General features: G+C 43.4%; 1 protein-coding gene across 1 annotated transcript in view; it reads right to left on the reverse strand.

Annotated features, from left to right (window-relative positions):
- SV2B (synaptic vesicle glycoprotein 2B) overlaps positions 1–18,053 on the reverse strand; it is a 179,287-nt gene that overhangs the window by 79,769 nt on the left and 81,465 nt on the right. The window lies entirely within an intron of this gene.

Here is an 18,053-nt window from a genome sequence, read left to right on the forward strand (position 1 = left end):
GAACAAAGGAGGCTCCACGGATCCTTCTTGCACCAACTATTTCTTAAGTAAGCTCAATTCAAAATAATCAATTGGCCAAGGTGACATCTTTTGGGGTGGCATATTCTGCTCTCCTTCAGTGATGCCAAATTACCTAATGATGTGACTCCAGAGAAGCTGATGAGTCAAGAGGGAGCTTAGGGGGACCCTGGGAGGATGGCTGGAGATCAGTGTGGAAAAGAAGTTAGGGCCAGATTGGGAAGGCCTTTGAGTGACAACAGAGGGTGTTCAACTAATTGATGCCTCGAAGCTTGAAGAATAAAACTGGCACAGACAAAGTTTAGGTTAGGCTAGAAAAAGGGAAAGGAATGGAGGCAAGTTTTTGGGTTTTTGTTCGTTTTGTTGTGTGGGCTTACCCTGAGTCCCCACCCCCACCCCTCAGCCCCAGGCCAGGGTCTTGACCACCTCTCCCCACCACCCCGTGCCAGCTCCCTTCTCTAGAGATCCTGAAGAAATACTTCCTTTGGGAAGAAAAGAGCCATTAAATGGAACCCCTGTGCTATGCAGATCCACCGGGGGGCTCAGAGAACACAACACGGGATTATCTAAGGGAGCATTTCTAAGTAGGTCACGTTGCTGGTGGACTTCAATCTCCCAGAGCAAGAAGAGCTATTAGAACCTGCTGGGCCTTTCAGACACATTTTTGTCCTTCCCCAAATAGATGTGACTCAAAAACAATTCTCCTGGTTGAAAGACTGGCTTGAAGAGAAGGAACAAACAGTTTAGACAACTACTCCAATAAAAGAATTGAATGTGTCTTTGAAGACTACCATGGCCATATCAAAGAAAGCCAGAGATCCCCGTCTTGTGTGGCCTGCAGATTTTGCCAGCTGACCCTATTCGCTTTTAACTTTTGACACTATGCTGAACAAACAAGGTCTGGAGACATGCCCTGCACTCCGTCCCACTGGCACTGCCTTAGCTCATCGCTTAACTGGATTCCCTCAATGCGGTCAGCCCACCTCCATGCAGCCTATCATCTCCTAAGTGGCTTCTCGAGACCTTCAAAACACTGTCCTTAATTTGGCCTTGAAAGACCTTCATGAAACACCTACTCCACCTCCCCAGCTTCATTTCCTCTCTTTCTGCATCCTCGAGCCTTACTAAATTGTCATCATGACAGTTGTTCACTATTTCATGAATACTTTGGGGGGCTCCTAGTACATGGGAGGCGCCCTGAACCCCAAGGAGAATATTAACAAGATCATATCCTAGTTGATAGACATGTTTACTAAGTCTACAAACAACGGGCTTGCTGTTTGTTAGATCCATTGGAAGTATACCCCCAAAAGGAAAAATACAGAACTGGCGTGAGACAAATGTGTTGGTCCAGGAGGGGACACTGGTTGAAAGTCTGGATCTTTAAAAACTTTGTAGATTTAGATCTGGGAGGAACATAAAGACTGGCAGATGGACAAACTGATGTAGGTGATATTAAGGAGGATCCAAGACCTTCCGAACTTGCCCCAAAGGCAAGTCAGAGAGCCATGGCAGGCTGGGGGAGCGCTTCCTGGTGTCCTGGCGTCCTGATTCACCTGTACTCTCCTCTTAGCGCTCCTGCATGTGTGTTTTTGTTTTTGTTTTTCCTTGAAACTAACCAGCTTTTTGCTACAGTCTAGCCTTGCAATTACCCAGCTCTGGAAATGCTCCCTCCTCTAGGACTACCTGCAGTTCCCACCTTCTGTGGCTGGGGCCCCTGGACTTAACCCACACTGCTTGGCTAGGGTCACCTGCTCTCTGTTGCCCAGTTATGGCTCCACCCTGGTCCCCATCAACCTGCAGCTCTCTCAGCCCCAGAAACCTCCCCACACTTCTCACTTTGGGGAAACCATAAGTAGAGGCTCATAGCTAGCTCATCTTGTGCTTATCAGTCTCATGTATTTCCCTGAAATAATTTTTTTAAATTATTCTGGGCATGTCTGAATTCCTGTCTGCATCTTCTTATTATCCTGGAATTACTCAGCCTCTGGGTGTGATTGGCCCTGTGGTTCTCCTCCACTACCCTCCCCCCACTCCAGTGTATTTAGTCTCTATAATTAGCCCCCCCAACTTCTCTCTGTCCTCACCCCTAATTCAGCTTTGGCAAAGTATAAACTTTGTAATTAGAAAGGGCTAAAATGTTGCCAGGATTGCAAACATATTTAGTGCTGGAGCCTAGCATTTTGTGCAGTTCTGGGCTCTGCTCCAAATCCTAGAGTAACAGGGAAAGGACAGGGGAGAGGAAGAAACCCTTTAATGAGCTTATAGTATATGTCGGGAGTTTTCTCACTCAATCTCATATAATCCTCACAAAGACCTAGGAGGTGGGTTTGGGAAACAGGAGCTCAGAGAGGCCAAGAGCATTGTCCAAGGTCACAAACCTGGAGAGAGGCAGCGCTATATCTCATGGCCTCTGCAGAGGTCTGCAGGCTTCCCCACATTATCACAGAATATCACATATTTATCTCTCTGGCATCTCTGGCTAATCGGGGGATGCAATTCTTCAACACACCCTTTTCCACTGTTTGGCTTTACTGTTGAAATTCCTCCTACAAATTTAGCAAGGGCAATTTTCAAATGATGTCAACATTTTAAAGAACTCTGCTTACGCCACCAAAAGTAGTATTGCTCCCATCACGTACTCTTGCAGCTGACCGCCTAGATTGTAAGCACTTTGAGGGCAGAGTCCATCTCGTATTCATCTTTGTCTCCTAGGTAGTAGGTGGCAGGACTTTGCATTGATAGGCCCTCAATAAATATAATATTACAAAAGAAAAATAAAGAGGAGATTGGACGCCTTCCCAAATGAAGCCCAGGGCCATGGAGACCCAAGGAACCCATCACAGCATCCTTTAAACTGCCCTTGAGATGAAAATGAACTCTGAGAGAGCGATGTCCTGGCATCCTGAGCGAGAATCAAAGGGAGGGGCAGGTAGGAGAGAATCTGGGTGACAGGACCATCATTTTTTTTAAAAGACGGGTCTTTACTGTCCTTCTATTCCTAAATTGCCTTATTATATAGAGGACTGTCATAGACAAGGAGGGAAAAAGATGAATTTCGAGAAGACCTGGCAGGGATATTTTCATGGGCTCCTCCACAGCTACTAGAATCATCTTAGAGACAGATGGCACATCACCGCAATATATCACATGAAGGACAGCTCCTCCTCGGGCCTCATCCCGGGTCCACCTCCAGAGCAGCCTGCTGTTGTCATCAGGAGCCTTGAAACCAAATATACGATGTCGTTCTGTGTTCCGTGAATATGAGAGTGTCATTAGCAAAATGATCTTTGGGAACTTTCGCCCCTGAAACCAGCTCACCCAGTGCTGTTTTCCTTTCAAAGGGGAAAATAACACTTTCTTCTTCATCATAAACCACACAGGAATGATTCCCCCTAGAGATCTAAGGAAAGAGAGGTAATTTGCAAGCTATTGTGCATATAAATAGAAGGACAGGCACACAACTTTTTGCAAAATGGGAGTGGTCTCTGCTAGGAGAATTGGAAACCAGCAGCTGGTCAATTTCTACCAAATCAGAAAAGCGACGGTTGTTTCCTCTGGGCTCAGAGACCCCAGCTCGGCTGTCGATCTCAAGCTGACCACACACACTTGAGAGACGTGCTCCTAAAAAATTGGCCCTTTGTTTGCATGAACTGAACAAATCACTTCCCTGGTGGGCATCACACAGGCCACTTTCAGATACAGAGATTAGAAAGATGCCCCATTGGGGCAACTACTGGCTCTCGACCCAGGATGCTTTCTACAAAGGTATTCTTCAGCCCCACCTTTTAAAATTTGCAGCAGATGAATGCTTTCAAGAGAACTGTTCAACCAAAGTGCCCCCTTCTCGCTCTCCCGGGCCTCTTTGGAAGACACACATCCCCAGACCTGGGTCACAATCTTCTTTCCTACTTGGGGTGATGCAGCAAAATAAGCGATCCTAACATCAGAGCATCAGCCTTTCAAACTTCTCGATTGATCTGAGGACCCATTTTCCCTCCTCTGGACACCCCTGACTTTAAACTTGCTCTCTTTCAAGTACAATCAAGTGCAGAGGAAAGATAACAGGTACTAAGCAGGTCTAACATTTACAGCTTCATGAACACATCAGTTGACAAACCAGAAGACAACCCCATTATCCTCCTACGAAGTCGTGGATCCTCTCCCCCTCCACTCCCATTCACTCAAAGCAATTGTGCGACTATTAGCTTCCCAGTGGGAGTTGTACACTATGTCCCCTTCTGAAGTCCCCGGCAAACTGAAAGTTTTCAATCTGATAATAATTCAGAGAAATTCCTGAAGGGGTTTCTGACTTTTCTGAACTAAAATTCAAAACAGTAGCCATAACCAGGCCTCTGAAGAGCAGCCCCCTATGGATCAGTGAATCATCCATATGTAGAAATAACATACATATGTCTATATGCACGGAGAACCTGCTGGAAGGCTGAATTTTTGGAACAACATATTAGCAGTAATTACCTCTGAGAAAGGAGACTCGTGTGCATTGTACCAAGACAATAAAGCCTTCTAGAAGAGGTAGAAGAGGATACAAAAGAGGGAGAAGAGAAAATGGAACAATAAAGAATCCTTGAACTTCTTTCTAAAGTACTTTGAGTTGGGGAGCTTTTAGCAAATACTTATTCACAAACAAAAACTGGGGCCCCTATTTCAGCATTACATTAACATGGGTTGGAATCCAAGTTCAGATCTGCAAGTTACTTGACCCCCTCAATGTCGGTTTGCCCCTCTGTTAAAACAGGTTTGGGGCACCTGGGTGGTTCAGTCGGCTGAGTGTCTGACTCTTGATTTCAGCTCAGGTCATGATCTCAGGGTCATGGGATAGAGCCCTGCATCAGGCTCAGCAGGGAGTCTGCTTGAGAGCTCAGGTCCCTCAATGTGGACACTTGACCAAGGGCAAAAGGCAATCTTAGCTTAACACTATCTGCCCCCCATCTCCACCAGGATCCTGTAAGTCTACTTTAATATATAAAAATTCCTTTGGAAACTCCCTTGGTTCCTCCCCAAGATATATGTTAGCAATCATCTTCCAAGCATATGGCCCACTGATATACATCTAAAGGGTCTCATGACTGAGTTTTTACTGAACAGTAATAAAGGACCTTTTCCTTTTTTTTTAATTTTTTTTAAATTTTTTTTTATTATTTATTTTTTTTTTTTAAGATTTTATTTATTTTTTAGAGAGCGAGCGAGAGAGAAACAGCATGAGAAGGGAGAGGGTCAGAGGGAGAAGCAGGCTCCCCGCTGAGCTGGGAGCCCGATGTGGGACTCGATCCCAGGACCCTGGGATCATGACCTGAGCCGAAGGCAGACGCTCAACCATCTGAGCCACCCAGGCGCCCTAAAGGACCTTTTCCTAACAATAGCTAGCCCCCTCAGGATCTTGGAAACCTTCTTTCCAAAATTCCCTGGAGGCTTGTGCTATCCCTAAACCCCTCCCAACTTGAAAGTATATAATCAGTCACCTGTCACAACCCCAATGCAGTTCTTTCTGCCCATGGGTCCTGTCCCTATGCTTCAATAACACCACCTTTTTGCACTGAAAATATCTCAAGAATTCTTCCTTGGCTGTTGGCTCTGAACCCCAACATTTCTGCATCACCCCTTATAGCAGCCACTAGCCATGACTGGCCATTGAGAACTTGAAATGTGGTTAGTGGGATTGAGGCACTGAATTAAATTTAAATTTAAATTCAAACAGCCACACAGGGCTAGTGTTGGACAATGCAGATCTAGATAGAACCCATTCCACCAAGGGGGCAATGAGCTTCAGAGACAGTAAGGAACTTGGCAGAAGTTCATCACCTTCCAGAACACATCTCACACTAGACTCCACTTCTCTAGCCTCAAGGCCTGGTTCTACTGGACCCCAACTCCCCGCAAAGAAAATGTCCAAATGAAGAAATCCAGACTCTTTTCACTAAAAGCATAATCTTGTTCTGGTTCAAGTTGAACCAGAACAAGATTACTGCATTTGGAATAATTTAAAATGGAACACTTAACAGTGTTTTTGAATAAAGATAAAAAGGTATTTCATCATGAAGGTTCAAGTCTTTAACTTTCACAGAGTTATTTGCATTTCAACAGGACACTCTTGATGCTTTTTTAAATGCTTCAGTACATCATGGAATTCTAATGGTAGAACTGCAGGTGGCAAGGGGATTTCCTTTAAATGGTACCACACACAAGCCTGCTGACCCTAGACCACTCAAAGGGCTCATTCTGTTTTGTTCTAAGTCACTTGAGCACAGGGGATGAGGAAAAACCTGCTGACATTTCAGTCCTGTCCTAAGTCATGGGGCATCTGGGCACGGCCCCCACTTGAGGAAGTCTACAGGGAGAAAGGCTTGTAAATCCAATCCAATCCTAAATCTTTGCAGGCAAGCCGAGACTCTCAAAGGGTGGCATTTGCCCTGTGCTTGATGGGCCCTAGAATAACTGGAGGTTCTTAGCAGGCAAGTGATTGCTAGGCTAAGGCAATGCAGTAAGAAGGTGTGATCTCGAGCATTTCCTGAAGTTTACTGAAGGGGGTACTGGCATGCTGCACCCAGATCTTCACACACATCTAAGACTGCAGCCCTCCTTCCCCAGCTGCTGGGAGTATGGGTGGCTGTCAGCCTACCCTAGAGAATGGCCTTGCCCAAGGCTGTGCCCCCTTCCAGAGAAGCCTGAAGCCAATGACTTAGTAATGGGAGAGACAAAGGCCAGGCACAGTTGCCCCAGTGCAAGCTGATTCTACTGGGTCCTTCCGGCTCCTGCACTCCCAGGAGTAATGAGACTGCGGTGACCTCCTCCCTCTGGCTACTCCGGCGTTTTTCTCTACTCCTTCCCGTGATGCTCCCAAAAGCACGAATCCTGCACGCTAACCCCCACCTCCTCTGTTTCTCAGGGAACCAACCTGGGACAGAAACTGTGTGCCAAGCACTGTTCTCAGGATTTATATGTGCTTGAACTCTTAGAAGCAAGTAATACTATTATGCTCATTTCAGAGACAAAGAAACTGAGCTAAACGGGGGTAAATAATTTTTCCAGAGTCACCTAGGGGGCCTCAGAGGGCTTGTGAAAGAGTGAAAGAGATGATGTCTATAAACATGCTTTTGATAGTGACTAGCACAAAGTAGTCACCTCATTCATTAATGTTCTTTGATCTCCCTGTAAATATTTATTGAGCATCTTCTATATGCTAAGTGCTATTCTCAGCACTGCAGACGCAGCATGGAGCACAAGAGTCCGTCTCTGCCCTCATAGAGCTGACATTCTAGCCAGAGCAGCAAGAAGTATACAAATAGGGCACCTGGGTGGCTCAGTTGGTTAAGCGACTGCCTTCGGCGCAGGTCATGATCCCAGGGTCCTGGGATCGAGTCCCACATCGGGCTCCCGGCTCGGCGGGGAGCCTGCTTCTCCCTCTGACCCTCTCCTCTCTCATGCTGTTTCTCTCTCACTCGCTCTCTAATAAATAAATAAACAAAATCTTTAAAAAAAGAAAAAGAAGTATACAAATAAACAAGTAAATGTAAAATAGGTGATGTGCATAAAAAGGAATCAGGTTAAGGGGGATGGAACCTACAGCAGTAACAATGGGGTTGTTTTATGTAGGAAGGTGAGGGAAGACTTCTCTGGTGAGTTGATATTTGAGTAGACTTGGGAAGTAAGGAAGGGAGTGAGCCATGTAGATATTTAAAGAGTATTTCAAGTAAAGGGTGCAAGTATAAAGTCACGAACAATGAAAGATATTGAACAGAGGTGTGACACGATCTGACAGATTTCAAAAGGATCACTCTGGCTGCTGCTGTGTTGGGAATAGGCCAGGGGTGGGGGAAACAAGGAAGGAAGCAGGGAAGCTAACAGGAAGAGTGTCCTGCCATCATCCAGGCCGGCAATAACAGGGGCTTTAGCCCAGCACAGCCACAATGGAAGTGTTAGGAACTGCCAGATCTGGCTCGATGCTGAAGGTAAAGCCGTCCAGATTGCAGATGAATCAGATGCGGGTGTGACAGCAAGGAAAGAGTCAGGGAATCAAGGATTTGTGGGTCTGAGCAATTCCAAGGATACAGGAGCCATGAACAGAGATGAAAAGAAAAACTCGAGGGAGGACCAGCTTTGGCTGAAGGTGAGACAGGATCGGGAGATCCAGATGGATGCAAGGTAGCTGTTATTAGGCTGTAGCATTTAGGGACAGGTGGCGTGGCACACTGGTTATGAACGCAGATTCCATAGGCAGAGGTGAATCTCAGCTCTACTACTATGAGCTGTGTGACCTTTGGCAAGATACTACACCTCTCTGGGCTTCATTATTCTCATCTGTAAAACAGGGAGAATATTTGTACTTACCTCTTGTGGCCACTATGAGACTTAAATGAATAAATATATGTAGAAGTGCTTAGAACAGGGGTTCTATTCAATAAGCACAATATTTAAAAATAAAAACTATTCCCTCAATTGATGTCAAACTAGAGGATTCATATGCAGTATGTAGGGGAGGAAACAGCTTTCCTTAACCCTCTTAGGGTCCCTGGCTGGGTCTGAAAATTAAACTGACAGATTAACAGGAGAAAAACCTACACATTTATTTAATATACATTTCACATGACATGGGATCCTTTGTAAGGAAATGAAGATCCAAAGAAATACTTATAGCTGAGTATATTTATGCTAGCTTTGATGAAGAGTGGGCAGCCAGATAGACATATGATAGGTTATAGAACATGAGATAAGTTAGTAAACTGGGGGAAACTTAGTAAGGCCTATTTGTTGGGATTCTTCTCAGAGTTCCTTTGGCTTCAAAGATAAAGAGGCTCCTTTCTTCTGGGTATAGGGAGGATACTTCTCACATGTGGGTTTTATGACCTGTTTCAGGGAAGAAGGACAAAGAAAGGCAGGTCAGAATGACCTTCCTGTTTTTGCCATTTTCTCAAACTCCTTCATCTTAAAATATTCCATGTGCCAAGGTGCTATTTTTGGGGTAGCATGCCCTGAACCCAATCTAGTACAAGATGGTGCCCAGGAAGGGAGATTTGCTGTATCTGAAGACTTGCTTCCCAGAGATGAAACCTGATCTTGACTTTGAAAGATGAATAGGGGGTAGTCAGATGGACACAGGGTGTGGGGTGTGGGGGAGCATTTAAACAGAGGGGCCAGATGTCTATTTCCCCAAAACTATAGCCAACATGAAATAGTTACGACATTTGTATTAATCCTTCTCCTTGATCTCAGAATTGGCAATACGTCTAAAGAGAAAAATAATGGCTTTCAATTTATTTATGGAAAGTAAATTAACTCTGTCCCAGTCCATCGGACCTTCTCATGCATCTGCCTTTAATGAGTTGGGCCAGGTCTGCCACCACTGACCATGTGAAAGCCACCATTGACACACTGGAGTGCCCAACAGCTGCTAATGGCCCCTGCCAGCCCCTCTGATGTTTATTCTCTTATCCCCCAGACAAACGTGTTCAAAAAGTCATCAACAGCAGCTGACATTTGCTTTTCTTCTAACTGCAGGTATCCCCCACTTTTTGAAAGTTCACCTTACCTTACACCACTTTGCTTTTAAGAAAGACCTGCTTGTTTTTGCTAACCAAAAGAAATCTGGAGAAGAGTCTTGCTTTTGTGAAAAAAAGTGAAAATAGCATTCTGGGATTGTTCTGTGGCAAACCATTATAGAGGCAGCATGCACCCCAAGCAGCAAGAGTGCCCCCCTCCGCCAACATCCTTCCCCAGAACTACACTCAGTACCTAAGGACCAAGCGCCAGAGTTTTGAACTGTCTGTGAGCAGCTGTGCTTTATCTCGATTTATTTTGTGTATCTGTGAGCAAGATGTGTCCTAAGGTATCAGAAAAGCCTAAGAGAGGTTATTTGGGGGGTCTGGGAATGCTCAAAAAATTTTCCGTATAAATTAATGGTAATTGCTTCTTTATTTTACATCATTTTGGTCCAGGAAGGATTTCATGGGAATGCTCTACTTTCAAATAGTGGGGAGAACCTGTATATTTGAATACGTTTCAAGACATATGGTTCAATAATTATCCCTAAACTCTCTGTATCTCACCATTCTTATCAATTCTAGAAATAGCATTTCAAAGGTCAAAAGCTTGATTCTGACAGAGCAATTCCACCTGGATCTCAGTGAAATGGCCACAAAGACTAGACACAAAAATAAAGCATCTGATTCCCTCAGCAGAAACCTTACCTCTTCATAAATTATCAAATATCAGAACATAAGCAATAGGGAAGGCCTGAACCTGTGTAGGATCAAGACAGTTCCCGGACTTTTGAATGCACCTCAGATATAGAAATATGGAAAGTCCTAACCAGTGGTAACAGTTCAGAAGAAAGCCAGACTCTGGTAACAGTTCAGAAGAAAACCAAGAACTTGCCTCCCTAGCTGGCCCACACATCTGAAGCCCCTCAGCACTCAGGCCCAGCCCCATCTGGTCCCCAGTCAGTGAGAAGCACACCTAATCATCCAACTGCCACAATACATTCTGAAGGGCAGCAGAATGTGCCACGCACAAATATACCACTTTGGCATATTAATTGTTTTGAGCTGAAGACAATTGAGAAGAAGCATATACAAGAAAAGGTCTCTGTCCTCTCTCATTTGCCTGAAAGCAGGACTTAAATTTGTAAAGGTGTCCCCTCTTTCCTCTCTACCAGGAAGAACATAATTTCATCACCAGAGACAATTCTAGACACTTATCAGCCTAAGGCGGCCCAGGAGGAGTCTACATAACTAATCTTACTAACAAGTCCTTCCCTTCCATTAGTTTCCCCCATATTTGCCTTCCCACAATATGCCACCCTAGAAGCTCAAAGTGTTTCTCTTTTGTCTTGTCACTTCTCTCAAAATGTATTGTTCTCTTCCTTAAGATGCTATATAAGCCCAAGTTCTAACCATCCCTTTGAGTTCCTCATTGCTGAACACACCTGTGTGCAATGCACTTGTTCCAGAGCTTCAATTTATTTCTCTTGCTCACCTGTCTTTGGTCAGTTTAATTGACAGGGTCCTGGCCAACAAACCTAAGATGGATAGAGGCAAAGAATAATTTTCCTCCTCAGTAGTTCAAAGCTACTTCCTCATCAGCAAGTGGGCCTGAAATTAATAGCCTTCACCCAGAATAACCCCCCAAGCCCTCATCCCCACTGTGCATGTCCAGAAACTTCCACTGGGCCTCTGCTCCATTACCTGGCTTACCCGTCACCCTACCTGGGCACTGAAACCTGCATCCCTTGATGGATTCCTCTCAGCCCATACTGCCTGTGGTCCCAATTCAACAAGAACAGGCCTGGAAACAGACAAGGAAAACCACTACCTACAACTGGAATTCTCAAAGCATTTGCTCTGCCCCAAAACACCTAAGGGCCTAACATTTCCCCAGAGGCACCGTGGTTTGTGACAGCAGCATTTAACAAACAGAATCATGACCCACCCACTCACCCCAATTCCAGGTGGGGAGTTCTCACTGAGAGCACACTTTGCTTGTCAACCGCTCTCCACCCACCTCCTCCCCCCTGCTCCTGCCCTCTCATCATCACCACCAAGATTCCGGTCCCCTGAGCATGCTCCCTACTCTTCCAACAAATCTCATGGCCATTCATTCCCAAATCCTCATTCTTCCCCGCAAGGACTGATGGGGGCAGTTAAGAGTCAGATGATTTCCTGAAAATTCTTCCCCCAAGATCTGTTGAGTTTAACTTTCTGCAGTTTACATGACAAAAAGAGTATTTATGCTCAAAATAGAAAGTATATCTTATAACGCACTATTTCCAACTTTAAATACACATGGAGATGGTGACAGCCCTAGAGAGAAATCTCCGCATAGTTAGAATCCTTGCTCCTGTTGCTCCCTCCGCCAGCTCAGGCCAAATGCACACTAGCCTGCGTCAGTCTCCAGGTTTGAAAATTAGAATTAAGATCTCCAGCCACTCCCCTGGGGCAAGATCACCACAGCCAGGTTCCTGCTTTCCGCTCTAGCTCACGCTTACCCCTTTGATGCCCTGCATCTTTTGTGGCCTAGGCCCATTACCAAGAGCATAAGCCCTTCTCTCATTAAGGTAACATATCCTGCCTTTCTTTTAAAGAAAATATGCTTTCAGGTTTCTGGTATGAACATAATACTCTATTGGGACAAATGTGTCCACTTCCACTTAACAGACCCCCAACACTCACACTCATGCACCATGGATAAAAACCAAAAGCTGCCACTGGGAAGAAAAAGCAATTCAAATTTTCCTTCAATGTCAAAAGTAACATCTTTGTTTGAGTAGGCCTTGGTGCCCTGGTTAAAGAGTGTCCTTTTAAAATTTTCTTGTATTACGAAATTTCTCTTTCTCTTCAGAAACAGGAAGAGAAAAATAATATAATGAACCCACTGCTGGCTTTATATAACTTAACATTTACCTCACTGGCTTTGTTTTCAAAACAAAGGAAGCACTACAGATAAAACTGAAGCCCCCTGTGTAGACTCTTCCCAACTTGTCCCTCTCTCTTCCTTCCAGAGATTCAACAGTTTTTATATCTTCCTACATATTAATGTCTGTGTCCAGTATGTTTTGGATGTGTTTTAAGCTTTCTATAAATCGTATCCTATTTGTAAGTATCCTTGGTTTTCAGCCCAACATTATATTTTAGAGATTTATGTTACTTTTATTTAGCATATATGTAGCTAATTAATTTAACTGCCATATCATAGCCCCCTGTACATTTCTCTTTAATGATCTGTTCTCTTCTTTATGGCAAGGTTTTTTGCTATTAAAAACTAGGATGAGAACATTCTTTTACGTTAACTGATATTGACTCTCTGGGAAGAAGTATGATATTTTGATAAGGCCAGCCTCACTCCTGTATCTATCAGAAGCAGGTTATACAGGCTTTCCTCATTTGCTACCATCTAAGACCAGCATCTATGGGCTGACAGGCTGAGCAGAAGAAGGGCAAGATCCCATGGCTCTGGGATTAGATCTCAACTGCCTGGTGTGGAAGGGCTGAGTGTCACAGCCGGGCATGTCACTGGCACTATGTGAAAAATAGTCATTGTTCTTATTACCTGCCTGACCCTGTGCTTGGCTAGAATCCCAGGGCTCCCCTCCTGCATCTCCCCTTTCCTTTATACTTACCCCATGGAGACATTTCTACTTGTTAACAGTCCCAAATGGCATAGCCCTTATTCTAGTGCAATATCATCTGGACAAACCTCAGTAGACACACATTGTTCAGCCGGCAAAAAAAAAAAAAAAAAAAAAAAAAAAGAAAGAAAGAAAAAAAAAGCTTTCCTTGATATATAAATAGAGGATAGTTCATAACTTTGCCAATTTTCCTTCCTCTCTGTCTCTGGTGTTTCTCCAAGGCATATGTGCCAAATGCATATGACTTTACAACATCCCTCCCTTGGCTGCAGAATCAAATCAAAATTCCCTAACTCGGCATGGAGGGCCTTACAACTAACCTCAGCTACTTGCCTCATCTGTAGCCACATTCCACAGCCTGTCTCCCAGTCCATGCCTCCTTCTACTCCACAGGGTCCCCCATATCCAAGGGGTGTCCAATTAGCCTATAAAACCCAATTCAAATGTCTCTTCCTCATCAAGGCTTTGGCCAAGACCCACCTAGACATAACATGTCCCAGCTTTTCCATGTAATTATGCGATACAACAGCACTTACAGCATCTTATTTTCATGCTCTAATTCTTTATATAGAATTATATACATCCTCTAGACCGATGCTTTCTGCATCATTTTATGCTTGTGTCATGCCCGGGACATAGGAGAGTGAATAAATGTTTCACAAATACATCAAATGTGATTTTTCTTTCCATGACTAATTTCTAGCAAGAAGAAGAGAATTTTAGTATCTTGGCCTATGTGTGAACTATTGATTTATTTTTGAAAGAAGACACTTTTAGTAGCAGATCTTTAATAAATTATTATGAGCACAAAGCCTAAAGCACTTAAACAGTTTCCCTTGTATGGATGTTTTCGGGGCCTGCAGATTTTCTTTTAAAGAGAGAGACATATTTTGTTCCAGCTATAATAGAATACAACTGCAGAACACCAGCCCTCCCCTGTGCCGTCCGATCCCAATGCTGACAGAAAATGTACCTAGTTAACAATATCCACATCCATAACCTAGTGAAGGCAGCTAGAGCAGGTAACCATCAAGTGTCAGGCACTCTGCTACTCTTTATCTGCACTGTTGCATTTAACCAGCCCAGCACCCTAGAAGGTAGGGAAAGTTTATTTTATGTGTTAATTGGACCGGACCATGGGGTGCCCAGATTAAATATTATTTCTGGGTGTATCCATGAGGGTGTTTCCAAATGAGATTACTCTCAATCGCCCCAAACTGGAAGCAACTCAGCTGCCCAAAGGCATTACCCCAACTTTATCAAAACAGGAGCTGAAGTTCATGAGGCCTAGAGACATGTGTGGGCTTGCCCACGGTCACACTTTTACAAGGCGGAGCAAAAGGGGGGAAGCCAAGCCTTCTCGTGCCATGAGCATGGCACTGTTCATTGTCCTTCAAGTGAGAGAGCCAGATCTCCCTGCTTCTCTATCCTGCCATTTCTGCTTAACTGGAACATCATCTTCTCTCTAGAGTTCCCCTAGTACAAGACACTAATCAAAACTGCCCTCATCTAATCTCAGCTGACTCAGCCTAAATACGATCCTGTCCTGCACCAGCTATCCATTCCAGCATCCCAGTGCCCTGGCCGGGTTCCTATGAGAAAGAAAGCTCTCTGACTCATCTCTCCCTTGATGATTAGTTAACTAACACAAACACAGGTTTGCAATTCCCACATTTCCACTATAAAAGGAGGGGAAAACTTGGTGGGTCCTCGAGGTTATAATCTAGGTTTGATATATTTAAACATGCCATAATGTGGAGGAAAACAAATAAAATATTTTTTCTGGCCTGCTGTTTCTGAGCTGATAAGCACATTCATCCCACTTAAATCTATTCCAGTGATCTCTTTTGGGGTCATTGTACAAGCATTTCACTGGAGAATTAGTCCTCATGTTAATATAAATGGACAGCTACAAAAGCTGAGTGCTTTCCAGAAGTAGGATGTGAAGCAACTAGGGATGATCGCTGCTTTCATTCTGTGCCAGCAAAGTGTCTTTGTGCTTTTCTCATATATATGGATGTCTTCAAAGGCCCTAACATTTTAAAAATGCACGGTGTGGGTCCACTCTCAGATCTGCCTCTTCTAGCCTAAAGCTGGCAAGTGGAGCCACCATCTGCTCTGCTCCAAGGGAGAGGAGGAACCACAGGTGGTCTGGGTCTTCCTGAGGGGGTTCCCTGGTTCTGATGTTGCTTTTGTTCTTGTTCTTTTTAATATTCAGTTTGGAAAATGTCAAGGCAGAGCAAAGTTAGCCCTACTTCATTGGAAATGAGAGGCCAACCTTATACGTCAAGTCAACAGGGTACAACAAATGTTTATTGAGGTACTACTCTATGGTGGGGCATCAGGATGGCATAGCCAAACTCCTTGTAGGGGTTCCCCTCCCACAACACTTGCAGGAGCACCCTTCTATCTTGCTGCCTTCTCCCCCACTCGCTCACCTCCAAGAGCTGAAGAGGGCATGCTGTTGAGCCAACAGATGCCCAAGAAACAGATGCCTCACTGAGTCGAAGTGACCACTATATATTAACAGAAAACAAATTAATGACCAGATTTGCATTTTTTTCCACTTTGGAAAGGAAAAAAATGGGCAAAAAAGTAATGTGTGGTATGAAAGCAGCCACGTGCCTGAAAATGACAGGTGTGAACTTGCAGCAAACAACATCCATCCTATCTAGCCTTGGGAGCCTGCATAGCAGGTGCTTGGCAAAGAGCACAGCTTAGTTTCAAGCTAGGAATCACATGCCAATCCTTAAGGCCCACTTCATAAAAAGAAGCTGCTAGATAGAAGTCATTAACTGTCCACAGCCTGAAAAACTGTCTATGGGTTTTTTTTCTGTTTTTGGGGGGTTTTTTTAAGTAGGCTCCACGTAGGCTTGAACTCACAACCCTGAGATCGAGAGTCACATGCTCCACTGACTGAGCCAGCCGGGTGCCCCTGTGGTTTTTAAAAATCACAGCAAATTCCCTGACCTTGTGAAACAGAAGAAAACATCACCTGCTCTCCCCTTTTCTTCTGATCCTTTTGTAAAAGAATTTTATCAAAAATTTTAGAGCCATAGTGGGGGCAGCTCAGTGACTACTCTCTTGTCCATGAGCACATCAAGAATATCACATGTCTCACACACTATTTTATTAATTTCTTATCACATCCACTATAAAATACATACTCATATTATCTCATTTTGCAAATGAGGAACTTCAAGTTCAGTGAGGCCAAAAGTCACTTCCAAGACTGCCCTCTTATAACAGAAACACTCAATTCAAGAGGTCATATTTACTTATTTTTTTAAAGATTTTATTTATTTATTTGACAGAGAGAGGCACAGCGAGAGAGGGAACACAAGCAAGGGGAGTGTGAGAGGGAGAAGCAGGCTTCCCTGTGAGCAGGGAGCCCGATGTGGGGCTCAATCCCAGGACCCTGGGATCATGACCTGAGCCGAAGACAGACGCTTAACGACTGAGCCACCCAGGGGCCCCAAGAGGTCATATTTACAAAGACTAGCAGGCCAAGGTCAAGGTGTACTTTTGAGCGCTAAAAGGAGGATGGCAGAAGTTTGATCAAGGAGGGAAGCTTTATCAGTTGAAAATAAAGGAATGAAACAATGTGAATCAAAAGAAATTCACGGGAACACCTGATATCAGACTAGATAAAATTTAAGGTAAAAATTATCATAAGGATAAAGACATGACATATACTGGTAGAAGAAGCACCAGATCAAGAAATTATAATAGTCATGAACACAGTGCTCTAAATAATTCCATATTAAAATATATGAAGCAACATTGTTAAAACTACAGAGAGAAGCTAGAGATTTTAATACTTTCTTCTCAGAAAAAGATAGGCAAACACAAAGTCATTTCACAGAAGAACTAACAAAGTTTCTATGTAGAGGTGTGTTGATACATATGAAATGTCTGCAAAAATTTACAATGTACCAGGCCACAACAGAAGCTTCCTACATATTGGTCTCTGACCTCAAAGCAATAAAATAAGAAATCAACATCATATGTCTGAAAAATAAGAAATATTCTGTGTCTGGGATAAAGATAAAATAAAAATGGAGGGCCATGTTGGTGGCTCAGTCAGTTAAGCATCTGACTCTTGATTTCAGCTCATGTCATGATCTCAGGGTAGTAGGATCGAGCCCCACATCAAGCTCCATGTTCAGTGTGGAGTCTGCTTGTCCCTCTCCCTCTGCTCCTCCTCCCACTCTCCCTCTCTCTCTCTAATAAATAAATCTTTAAAAATATAAAAATGGAAATTGAAGATTCTCAGAACTTAGTGAAAAAGAAAGCACTCTAAATAAGTATTTATGACTATAGATAAATACATTACCAAAAACCTACAGGAAACAACATGTTTAATGAGAAAATTTTATATGCATTCACTTTAAGATCAAGAAAATAATGCACACTTTTACCACAACTGTACAACATAGTATTAGGTCCTCACCAATGGAATTAGGCAAAGAATGAAGCAAGAGAAAAACAGAGAACATTGGAACTAACAAGGCATAATGAGCATTACTGATGAATGTTGTGATCTCTCACGTAGATTATTCATATAGATGTAATAATCCAAGGTTGCTAGGTAATAAAAGATCAACATACTAAAATAAATAATATTTCTCCTTATCAGCAGTAACTAACAAGAAAACATAATATGAAATAAGATAATATACACAATAGCAATAAAATCTAACAAGTATCAAGGAGTTATTCTAAAAATAAGTGTATTAGACCATTATGGAGAAAATCTAAAACTCTGCCAAATAACATTTTTATATTATATATTATATATGGAGAGATTTACCATATTCATGTATGAGATTGCAACATTATATATAAAGGGAGGATTTTCTTACAATTAGATTGTATTGGGAAGTTAATTTGG

This window comes from Mirounga leonina, unplaced genomic scaffold, assembly GCF_011800145.1.
Source record: "Mirounga leonina isolate KUSES-001 unplaced genomic scaffold, KU_Mleo_1.0 Mir_178, whole genome shotgun sequence".
NCBI lineage: Eukaryota > Metazoa > Chordata > Mammalia > Carnivora > Phocidae > Mirounga > Mirounga leonina.